The sequence below is a fragment of the Anopheles merus genome, chromosome 3L (genome assembly GCF_017562075.2).
Source record: "Anopheles merus strain MAF chromosome 3L, AmerM5.1, whole genome shotgun sequence".
Lineage (NCBI taxonomy): Eukaryota > Metazoa > Arthropoda > Insecta > Diptera > Culicidae > Anopheles > Anopheles merus.
The window spans coordinates 34,086,954-34,098,434 of record NC_054085.1 but is presented as its reverse complement, the minus strand read 5'-3'; the positions used below and the strand labels follow the sequence as shown (position 1 = coordinate 34,098,434).

At 42.9% G+C, this 11,481-nt stretch overlaps 1 long non-coding RNA gene across 1 annotated transcript; it reads left to right on the top strand.

Annotated features, from left to right (window-relative positions):
* Positions 1-1,905: 1,905 nt before the first annotated feature.
* LOC121599536 lies at positions 1,906-2,830 on the top strand. Its single transcript, XR_006005687.1, has 2 exons — positions 1,906-2,018; positions 2,087-2,830. It is a non-coding gene; the product is annotated as an uncharacterized LOC121599536 (long non-coding RNA).
* The last annotated feature ends 8,651 nt before the right edge of the window (positions 2,831-11,481 follow it).

The window sequence follows — 11,481 nt, the reverse complement described above, 5'->3', positions numbered from 1 at the left end:
TTGTCGTACTCTTGATTTATTTTCCAACACTCATATCAATTAATAGATTCAACCAATTCATGATCCAATGCAGCCAAAGGGCAATGAACAGGAGTTGATTACAATTTTGATTGATGATAACGCAATCAAGTAAAACCCTTGTAGGCGTTCACAGTCACGTTTACTGTTCGCGCTCGTTATCGTACAGAAAAAAATCCAAAGATATCATTTCAATTCACATTCATTCAGAATATCTGAGAAACACAACACAATTAATAATCTTACATCATTGCCGGCGGGGTTGCTCATAATGGAATGAAGGATGTGATACTTTTCTGACAGCCTGATCAGCTACACGCTTGTGGTGACTATGCTGTAATAAATTAGCCCGGGGAACAGTTGTTCCAAAAGATGCTTGTTCCGTATCTATTTCGCATAAGAACCACCTAAAGCTACACACAAGCATTCCTCGAAACTGGATGTCTCCGAATGGACGAATGATTAAGAAGGACGAGCTCGTTTATTGAAGCGTTCTTATACTAAGGAAAACAATGCGAAAACATCACCAGGGAAGCTTCGCCTTTACAGATCCTTAAAGCCACTTTAAAACCCTCTTTAAACCTTCGGGCGAGAGCAATACCCCCCGCAGGAGCTAATTACAGTTTGGACATTTATTTAAACGGTTTTAGCTCACCACTTTACATTCGCCACATTCCGCCACCCGGATGTCCCAGCGGGCAAATGGAAAGTGGATAATATTCATTTACAAACATGATTGATGATCCAACACCACAAGCGAATCCAACACAGAAATCACATTTCCTTTGCCAACGCACTCATCTCTCTCTCTCTCTCTCTCTCTCTTGCTTTGTTAGATTTGGTTCAATTCCACCAAAAACCGTTTCCACTGCCCCCGGGAAAGATGGGCGAAATGGGAGACGCTGTTCTTATCATTTGCACAACTTTTCCCGTTTCGTAAAGCATTGCCGACCGAAAGTGACAAAGCATACAGGGCGGACGGGCGGGCGGGAACGGCGAGGCGTCATTTGATCCTGGGTCACCCCCCCGGAGCTAAACAAATCTATCGCCATTGCCAACAAACAAAAATTGATCGCCCATCCGTTCGTCAATCGGGAGAGGAAAGAGGACGAGAAAGAGAGTAGCGTAACAAACGATGGCATCGATGGTGGCTGCAGGCGCTAGGCAAGACCTTCCAAAAAGGGCGACCAACAATTTATAGCAGCGCAGATACGACACCATCGCGATACGGAGCAAACCGGACGACAAACTGTTCAACATTCAATTGACGACACTGTTTTGTCGCGTTACACTTCCGCGTTACGCACGAGCCAGAACGCCACAGCAGAAGCAAAGCAAAACCCCAACCGCGGCCTGGTTGCCCATTTGTTTTGTTGGGGATGGGTCGGCTAGCCGCCGTTTGTTACGAGCGCACCAAATTATGGCTCTCCCTTTTTCCACAGCCCCGTTCAACCCGGCCGGCGATAAATGTGCCCCCAGATGCAAATAAAAAATAATCAAACATGTCCTTGGGCCAATTCGTCGCTTTTGCGTGCGAGTTGTTCTTGAAGCGGTCGGGCGTCTTTGTGTGAAAGCACGTGGAACCGAACCGAACCGAACCGAAACGACATTCTTCCGGATTGTGTAAAGAGCTTGTTTGTGCTCAAGGCATTGCGGGCGCAAAAAGTGCGCGCTGAGTAGGCATTTTTTTACGACTTTACTACTCCATAGCAACTTCAGCCTTCCACTTATACTCGAAACGAAGCAAGCAGGAAGTATTACAGTTAATAGATCCTTCTTCTTAAGGGGAAATAGTAACGCTGGTCTTTACTTTCCTTGTCAGTTTGTGTTCTTGCCCGGATGACAATTTCAGCACGGAAAATCGAGTTGACATATGATGCAAGTCGCTTTCCGTTCCGCTTTTCAGACGAAAGCGATCTCACTTTGAGCAGCGTGCTGTGAGAAAAAAGTAAGGGGAAAATCAGTGCAATCATCGTCATGGTAGTCATGGCGAAAAAAAGGTATTCCCCTCTTTCGCTTTTTCTACCGTTACATCCCTAGTACACTCTGACTCTTCCTTTCTATTCAGTTTATCTGTTGACTTGTTGTACTGCCATGGTTGGATTTGATCCGCAGTATATCAAGTCAGAACAGCTCTATTAAACATGTAAACCATTGAAGGCTTCGAAATCTAGGACGTTTAAAGGGCACCAGTAGACGCATCGAATCTTGAAGCAGAAATAGATCCACGTACAAGTGAAAATATTGACGATGATATCGTGTTGCCTTTGATGATTTCTAGGTGTTCAAGAAACAACAAGGGATGGTGAAGAGCAAACGATGGAGAGTGCAAGTAATGAATTTTGTTTTCGTTAATTGCGGAAACTAAATTTGATTCTTTTTTAATGGTAGCTGCTGATTTAGGATCCAGGCTAGACAAAGAAAAAGGATTTGGAGAAAATTTGTGAAAACGGAATGTATAAATCCTCCAAGTACAAATAATGACTGAAGCAATTCCAATGTGACTAGCAGTGGAAAAGGAGTGTACGCTCTCTAAGCAGGGATGAATTTGCAAATGACGCAGGATGTAAGAACACTGCAAAACAGCACATGTTATGTACATGTGGCCAGCCGGCTCTGTCACTCTATTTACACTACAAACCATAAAAAGCACGTGATTTTATTTAGCTTTTATAGGGTTCTTTGCCGGGTGTTTTTTTTTTCAAGTTTATTAGGCAGGCCTTTAGGTTTTAGGCCTTTCTGTGATTCATAGGAATGTTTTAGAATTGTGCATGCAGGTCAGAACTACAAAATATATTACGAATCAATACAATTATACTATTTTTGAAGTAATTGATTAGATGTGTATTTCCTTCAGTTTTAATGTGTTCCATCGAATTCAGTTGTTTAAGTGTCGAACATCAGTGTCGGCCAGGGGCCCCAAAAAAGGCACCTATGACCCGCTCACAAGTTAAATTGCTACTCAATCCTTCTCTGGTTAGGACATTTAATACAATCCCCTGCTAGACGCTTCAATCAAGCCTCTACTTTCGTGTGACCGCTTAGGGCCTCCATTCGTCTTAATCCGCCATTGCTAACAATCAAAAATATCCAAAACATGGCCTTTCATGTAATATTAGATGGCTTTTGTGGACCATTATTTTCCGTTTTAAATTCGACTCGATGCGTATCATCTCTAGGTATTTTCAATCCATGTAATATTTCTCTTGATTTTCAACGTTAATGGTCATCGCACAACTGGGTATCTTCTTCATCGTCAAACGCTACTTCATGTTTTGTTGATGCCTGTGATGGAGACGAATCATCCTCTGCAATTTTAAAACTTTTTTTATATTGACAACAGCACTTTGTTGGGTATTTTACACTTACCTATAGGCTGCGAATCAATTATTGGTACGGGAAGATGTTCATCATCTTCCCATGTTTGCCCTCACGTTTTCTTCAAAGCATCGTGTGTCTGATACAACATTTCACTATATTTTAACTGATTTGGGATATTTGATATGCTCTTTCAACAAAAGAATTGAGAAATGTAGACGGCGAGCAATTATTGCACGTTTTACAAATGTAAAAAATTCGTAGATGATCCAATGTTCTCCTAAAACCACAACACAATGGCGGCTCGATGTGGGGAAGATATTTTTACTCACTCCAAAATCCGACCTCATCATGATTTCATCATGTGAGCGGCTGTTGCTTGATCATCTCATTAGAGCAATCATCGGCGATAGATTTGCTCACCATACAAACAAAATCATCTCGCCTTAGCGAGGGGAAAAAACAAGCTTGCTCAGTACGCAGGAGGAAACGATGATAGCCTCTCAGTATGGGTTGAAGCAGCTGTCATTGAGCTCGCCATAGTGAGAGTAGGCTGGATTGTCATTTGGGTGGTCTATAAAGTATAAAGAATAAACACAAAAAAGTGTTTTTTTATATTATGAATAATAAAAAATAAGGTAAATGAGATGAAACATTAATACAACTTACAATTCTTGCCCCAATTCTGCGTATACATCATTAAGTTTGTCAAAAAGTCTTATTATTTACAAGCCAATTTCTATATAATATTGTTGCAACTTCCACACACTCCCTCGACAATATCAACCACACTGTACGAAACCCCCTCCAGGGTATTATTACAACTCCATCCGCTAAACCTAACCCAGTGCCCGGATCCAATCATCCGAGATTTGATAACGCGCTGTGATCTGATTAAACACATACCACCTACCCATTGCCCATATGCCACCGATTGGAGGTTTGATGCGCCATCGTGTCCATCGGCCATCGGCCGGCGCCTGTCGTTTGGATGAATAAATTAACAGCACTGCGTTCGGCATCGTTGTGAAGAACGCCCACAGCATGCGGTTGCACCGGCTCCTAGCATCTGCATCAAACCATACTGGCATAATTTGTCACCAGCCACGCTATCATGGCACCCCAGGGGGACTGGCAGGGTGCACATTCATAAAGGGGGCGTTTAAAATTAACATCACTTATGGGGCCGGATCGATACGCACGATGACTGGCTGCTGTATGATATGTTATGCTAAAGGATGTAGCATCTCGGTGGAGTGCAACCGAGTCAAAGCTGTGGAAGAAAATAATACTAATACATTGAAACGACCTTTCGCAGTGATTTTAAGCACATCCATCAATTTCAGTGTCAGATGCCAAGGATATGTAGAATCGTATTGAAGCACATCATTCACCACAAAGGTCTCATACTAATCGATGCTTATTGTTTCCATCTATCTTTATCACATCCGTTCCGGTTGGGCTCAAATGTTTCCTAACATCAAGTGTTGGGTTTTAAGCAAGAATATGAAGACGAAGATATTCCAGACGATCTGATGACGTCATAACGAAGCATACTCTACCAGTGAAAATAAGATGCTTCTTCGGGTATCAAAACCAACATATGAAAGTAAGTGACTTCCATTTGTCGTTTCATTTCATTCGGAATAAAGTCCGTCCCTGAGTCTTCTTCACGATTCTACACTGCAGTGAATCGTCATCTTGTTCGAGGACTTTCCATTAAAATTGCAAAATTAACAGAGTGCACAAAAGTTCCCCTTGTTCGCCTGAACGCATCGCACGATTCACTGCTGGCAGCACAACTGTCATTGTACGTTGAACAACTGCTACAAGCTAACTAGCTTTTGTATGTTCACTCACTCATCCGCCGCTCGTTGGCCGCTGTTACGGATGCACAAAAATGCACCGTGAGTGCAAACCCGGCATTTTACAGCCCCACAAGTCGCCCCACAATAGCTGCCAAGTCAAGGGAAACGCCAACGAACCGTAGTACCACCTGGGTTAGGCGTACGGCTGCAACAACTGCCATTGTGCCAAGCGACATTGTCAGCGGAGGGGTCCATCAACCGAGCGTGCATGTTTTGCAAGCACGATAACGAGTCAGCAACTATTTCTTACCCAGCCGGTGTTTGTATTGCTCCCATCTCCATGCTGTCATGTAAGTGGCGTAATAGATTGGCATCTTTTAAGCCCCCACACTGTACGGTGCATCCCGCTTTCCCGCCACTACACGGCCGCATCCGTGTGTGCGCAGTTCCCCGATTTGCAAGCGCTGTACCCCGGCTGGCCGGTGGTGCCGTGTCGGTTCCGTTCATTCTGCCCGGAATCGCCTTCCAGCGGATCCATCATCATTACGCCCGACAATGGTCGTTTCCGTGCCATTCTCAGGCGATGGAGAAGAAACCCCTTGGGCTGGCTGTCAAGAACGGCGTTTGGCGCTTTTGGCAGCTCGCTGCATTGCCGGCAGCCAGCGGAAAGGAATTATCATTAGCTAACAGCAGACTAACGGCGTGTCTTGCTGGCGAGGAAACAACAGGCGTGCCATTAGTTGCAAGCGATACAGTGCACTGCTTTTCCACGAATTGTGCCCATTTCCTGCAGTTCCCGATGGCTTGTTATTTTGTTGTATTTGTGCAGTTTTCGCAGCGACAAAACAATACGTGCTCACTAGGACGCACGACACACATTCTTGTGACAAGTTGGATGAAATTCATGTCAACAATTATTTGCTGCATTATTGGTTGAATGAGAATGCCGGAAACCATTAAACAACAGCTTTTAGTTGTAAGCACAAGCATGAACTGAGGATTGTTTAATTTATAACCAAGAAATAAGATAAACTAAAAAAAATCCAATTTTATGTATAGAGTTTGTCAACCCAATAACTTTTCATTTTAAATAAATCTAAATAACGAGCGAATTGCAATACCTCAATCGAATACGTTTATTATTCCAAACATTCATCGCTCAGCCACGTCCGTACGACCAATCCATGACCCGGCACGTACTGCAACTAACTCATCATTGCATCATTTTCCAATCGGAAACAATTGGCTTTCCAATTCAAATCCACACACACACACACACACCCCTGGGCACCGGATCCCATGACTTTACCGTACCCAACACTTGAGCACGGGTCCACACAAAACAGCCAATCAACGCCAGATTGACGTTGAGCAGTAGCTGCAAACACATCGTAACCACATCCAAACTTGCAAATGGCACACCACAACATAACGACACCCCCGGTCACGCAGACCGGAGCATCCTCAATAATCTCTATCATTCTCTCTCTTTCTTTGCATTTCGATACTTTCTGCAAAATGGATGGATGCGCGCAGTGTGTAAGCTCATTCATGCGATCGCATTCGCTTCCGCGTGTTGACCTGTCCATTAGCCAATTGCTTCACGCAGCTACGGGAGCTCGAGCGGACCGGGCTTCACACACAATGGCATCGCTCATCGATATTCATCGCACGTACACACATCTGTTTCGGCCACAAGCCACGGGGGGTTCTGATCTAATAAATCACACTATCACTGGGTGGGAAAGACCTACATGGCAACACGAGTTTGCTGAGCAGCGTGTGAGATTTTACATGCAGCTACACACGTGTTACATTGAGATTGGTTGGAAAGAAAGTTTTCGATACTTGGGAATGTATTGACGACAGACGAAGCGGCTGTGACTGCGCATAATAAATACATCAAATCTGTATACTTTTAGGACTTTTCTGCTGAAGTTTCGCTGTATTATTTGTATTTTAATTCAATCATCAAACATAAAGGCAAACTGAAATCCAAATCGGTAATCTTATTAAATACATCATTTCCCCAGTACAACATATCCTTGAGTTTGATAAAGTAATAACTCATCTTGTAGAAGCAAGGAACGACCCAAAGCTATCTAAAAGCCCTTCCAAAATTTGTACAGTGAGTGACCTTCGTTGTATTGCTTAATTTTCTTCCTCTTGGTCTTTCGTGTTTGTGCGTTCTATCTTTAAGTCTTAATTAAGCAAAGCAATCCCTTTACACAGATGAGTTGCTGACAACGGTTTGACCGGGGTTCTTGCCTTTTACACTCACAAGATATTTACAAGAAAAGTAGATAACGCCCGTAACGCTGCTTGCGTGTTACTTAGTCTACGAAAATGTCTACAAACACAATCATCCAATCACTTACGAGTACGAGGAACAAATGAACTACTGCACCGGTCGCAAAACTAATTACCAGATGAAGTAAAATGCAATTCCGGCTCGCTGTGGTGCTTATTTAAATACCTTTTCCATTGATTTATCTCGCCGTTCCGGGGCCGCGAACGGGAGTGGGGCAAAATTATAATGCCTTCCCCGACACCCAACACACTCTCCTTCCGTCTTCTAAGGGGGGAACATCTCTAGAGCTGTAGAGTCAGTCCGGTCCTTCGCGAAGGACAATTATCTAGATGGGAATAGTTTTAATTGCAATTTCTCATCATTAAGAGCCGCCGCCGCGTCGCGTTCACCTCCGACAGTCGCATGATCGGAGGGTCGTTCAAGCGGACGTAACAATTACTAAAGTAAATTTTTGAGATTGTTGGTGCCAAGTTGGTGTTCTACCAATGAATGTTGCCAGATCTCAACAAGAAGGCATGTTTTGAAACGGCGCTGCTACATTGGAAATTATTTATGAACTTCTTGTTTCTGTTTTTGTTTGTCCTTTTCCCCCTCATAAGAGAAACAAACCACTGTAGTAAGCCTCACCATACGTACAGCCAGCCATACACACACACACACTTATGATGATGGTCTTCACATGTCCATTTCCCACTCCCCCATTCTCCCTGGAATCGAAACAAATATCTTCAATGAAAATCCCTTTCACTTGCCCCGAGGCACGATGTTATCTTTCCGCTAGAAGAGGGCGGCTCCGTGCGCGCATACTTACGCCCCAGCCTCTTACCGATAGAAGCCCATAAAATGTCCCCAAGGGGAAGTGAAACGAAGCATAAAAATGGTCGTTCTCGTCGACCATGGTACGGTGACGAGCAAATGGACTTTTCCGTTGCCACGCTAGCCACGATTTCCTTTACGGTCGACGCTGTGGCCACTTCGTACCAGGAAAAGCCCCTTTCATTTGTTGCTGCATACGATGCGGAAGATATGGCGCACACATCACAGTGTTTAATGCCGAGTACGTGGAGATTTTCGTTGGCAGAAGTTTTCCCTCTTGCTTGGCGTAGGTGAAGATAGGTCAAGCAATTAAAACTGTGACACGTAGTCGCCAGGCTTGCTCAGTATGACGCAGCGCTTTCGCAACGCAGTTCATTACAGTGTTCGCCTTCCTTTTGCAAGCTTTCAATGGGAATTTGTTCAAACTTTGGTAAGTAATGACACTGCTACAAATCGTTACAAAACCATCCGAGCAAATATTAATTCAAGTTTCATCTACCATCTTCTACATATTTCACGAAGGCACCGAAAAGGACACCACAAGGGTACAGACGTCAGTACCTTCAGATTTTAAAATCACCGTCATTCTTCACCCCGATTCTTCCCGATCCCATTCATTTATTCATGTTCCCACATTCCACATCGTTTGTTTCAAAGCGTAAGCAAAATTTATGGACGTACAAAAACCAAACTCTTCCACCCCGTGATGTGTGCAGTAGTTTGTGGCTTTTGCGGATAATGATATGCTCAAGTATGTACCCGCACACGGGGTGGGGGGGGTTTATCATTACAGTTACCCCAAAAGGATACGGATTGAATGTGTAGACACCCAAAAAAAAACAGAAACTTTTCACATTCCACCACGACCGAGAGTGTGCCAAACCGCACCGCAGACACCAACTACAGTTACAGCTCACAGATGGAAAGTCATTCCTGGGGTTATTTTTAGTACATATTCTACGCAGTGTGGGTCATTCGGAGAAAGAGAAAACAATTTCAGGTCATACAGATACAGAACGATAGCAGCATTATGGTTGCATGCACCATTTAGGGATTGTTTTTGTATTATTTTTATGGATTTTAAGGCACTTAATTGCTTTATTATGGTACAATTAGGACTACCATAGATGCTTTAGTTTAGATGTTGATTATAAACTGGAGCACGGCGATGATTTTCAAATACAAAACTAAATTTTCGCTTAAACTCAACGCATCATTTTATCAATTTTGATACAAACTCATAATTAAATATATTTGAAAATAATCTTCACTAATTCAACCACTCCTTTTATGATTAGCTTCATTAAGCTGAAAAAGGTTCCTATTGGTTTTGTCACTCTACTAGCTTCTGACCTTCGCGGCAATCCAATTACGCTTTCGCTGCGTCCCATGAAGAAGGCAAACTAATAAACAGCAAATTTTCCAATGGAATTAATTCCATAATACTCTCCACCGTTTCCAGTGGGACGAAATTTGCAAACCCAACGCTCGTCTCCCGCGGTATGACAGCCAGTGCAAATGACAGCTACGCTGCCCGCCTTTTTTGCCATATCCAACGTTTGGTAATTATTTATATTTCTAAGAATAAACCATGAGTCCGCGATTGAGCTATGAAAGGAAATTGGCAGCGTTACACGTGTTATTATTGCATTAGTATTATTTAATGAGAAAAAGTGGTCTACTTACACTGTTGTATTCTGCTTCGCGTCCTTTCTCTCATATGCTGTGCAACACACTCACATAAACGCATACTTCTTTACAGTTCGCATAGGATTCCGTTAATAAACGCAACTGAAGTGAGTTCATTTCCCACCGCCTTTTACATTCAACTGCACCGGCAAAACCTCATCAGCCGGCTGCCTCGCCGGTCGCATCAGTGAATGCTCCCGGTTTTAATTACTGCTATAAAATTTATTTACGCTTTCATCACTCTTTCCGTTCTCCTGCCAACGACAAAAAAGCCACACACACCTGGGCGCAAACACACACACACACCTTCGTATCCTTCCGCTTTCCCAATCGTCTGCTATTTGAGCGCCGCCCTTGGCTACGTAATCATCATCGCTGTCGTTTCGTCCGTCTGATTAGTAACGATATCATGCTGTGTTTAAAGTATCGTGTTGCCTATCGTGCTCGTGAGCAGTTGCTCATTAGACGTTCGAGGCACCGCTGGCTTCGCAATAAGCTCAACTCGATGATTGGAGCTGACATGCGACGGCAAAAGGGTATGGTTAATTTCTTCAGCGTTTTACTGAAGTCGATTTTTCTCGTTTTTCTCGTGTTTTTGGTCCCTCTCTACTAGGGAATAGGGTGCAATAACTCAACTCAATAAATATTACCCTCCTATATTTCATTAAGACAAAATGAAACTACGCAAACATTTGCTCGATATTATTTCGTCTCAACAATGTTGCCTTCTTCCTGTCAATCAACAGTGTTTGAAAGGAAATCGAAAACTTTACTTCCTTTCGCGCACCAGCCTTCCACTCGCGCAACATCAGCGATTTCCTATCACACCGCCCCTTCAATTTGATAAGTGAATGGTGTGTTTCCGACGACGCATTGCAAACATCCGGGTGGCTTCCTCTGTTTTGTTTCAAACAATCTGCTCCTCTAACGAACCGCTGGCGTTGTGTGTCGCTACACGCCTACTGCAAAACCGATAAAGTTTTCGCATTTATTATTCAACGTCCATAAGTATGATGAATTATTGCCATTAAGGAGCGAAATATTGTTTTATTGCACGTTATTCACACATTTTTATCGCATCAGAGATGGATCAATTTAGGTGCAATATGTTATCAATATATATTTTAAAAAACAAATCATTCTCCAGAAAATACAACATATTGTTAGACATGATTGACACTATTATTGTTTGTATGAGGAAGGTGCATAATTTTGCGCTCATTAATTTCTACACATACTTTGGTAAAACATCTCTTACTATATTTTTTTAAATATTTTTTATTTATAAACTTATACAAACCACCAGGCGTCTCCATCATAGCCAGGTTTCTTCATTATGACCAGGCGTCTCCATTATGACCAGGCGCCTCCATGTGTACCAAGGGACTCCACTGAAATTGATTGCAAACCAAATAATAATGATAATTAATCGGGAATTGTAAAGACTGCCAAATTCTTTATAAACATGCTTTAGCAATATCATTAATGTTCGTGAAAAAAATATCTTTTTCCGATATCCTT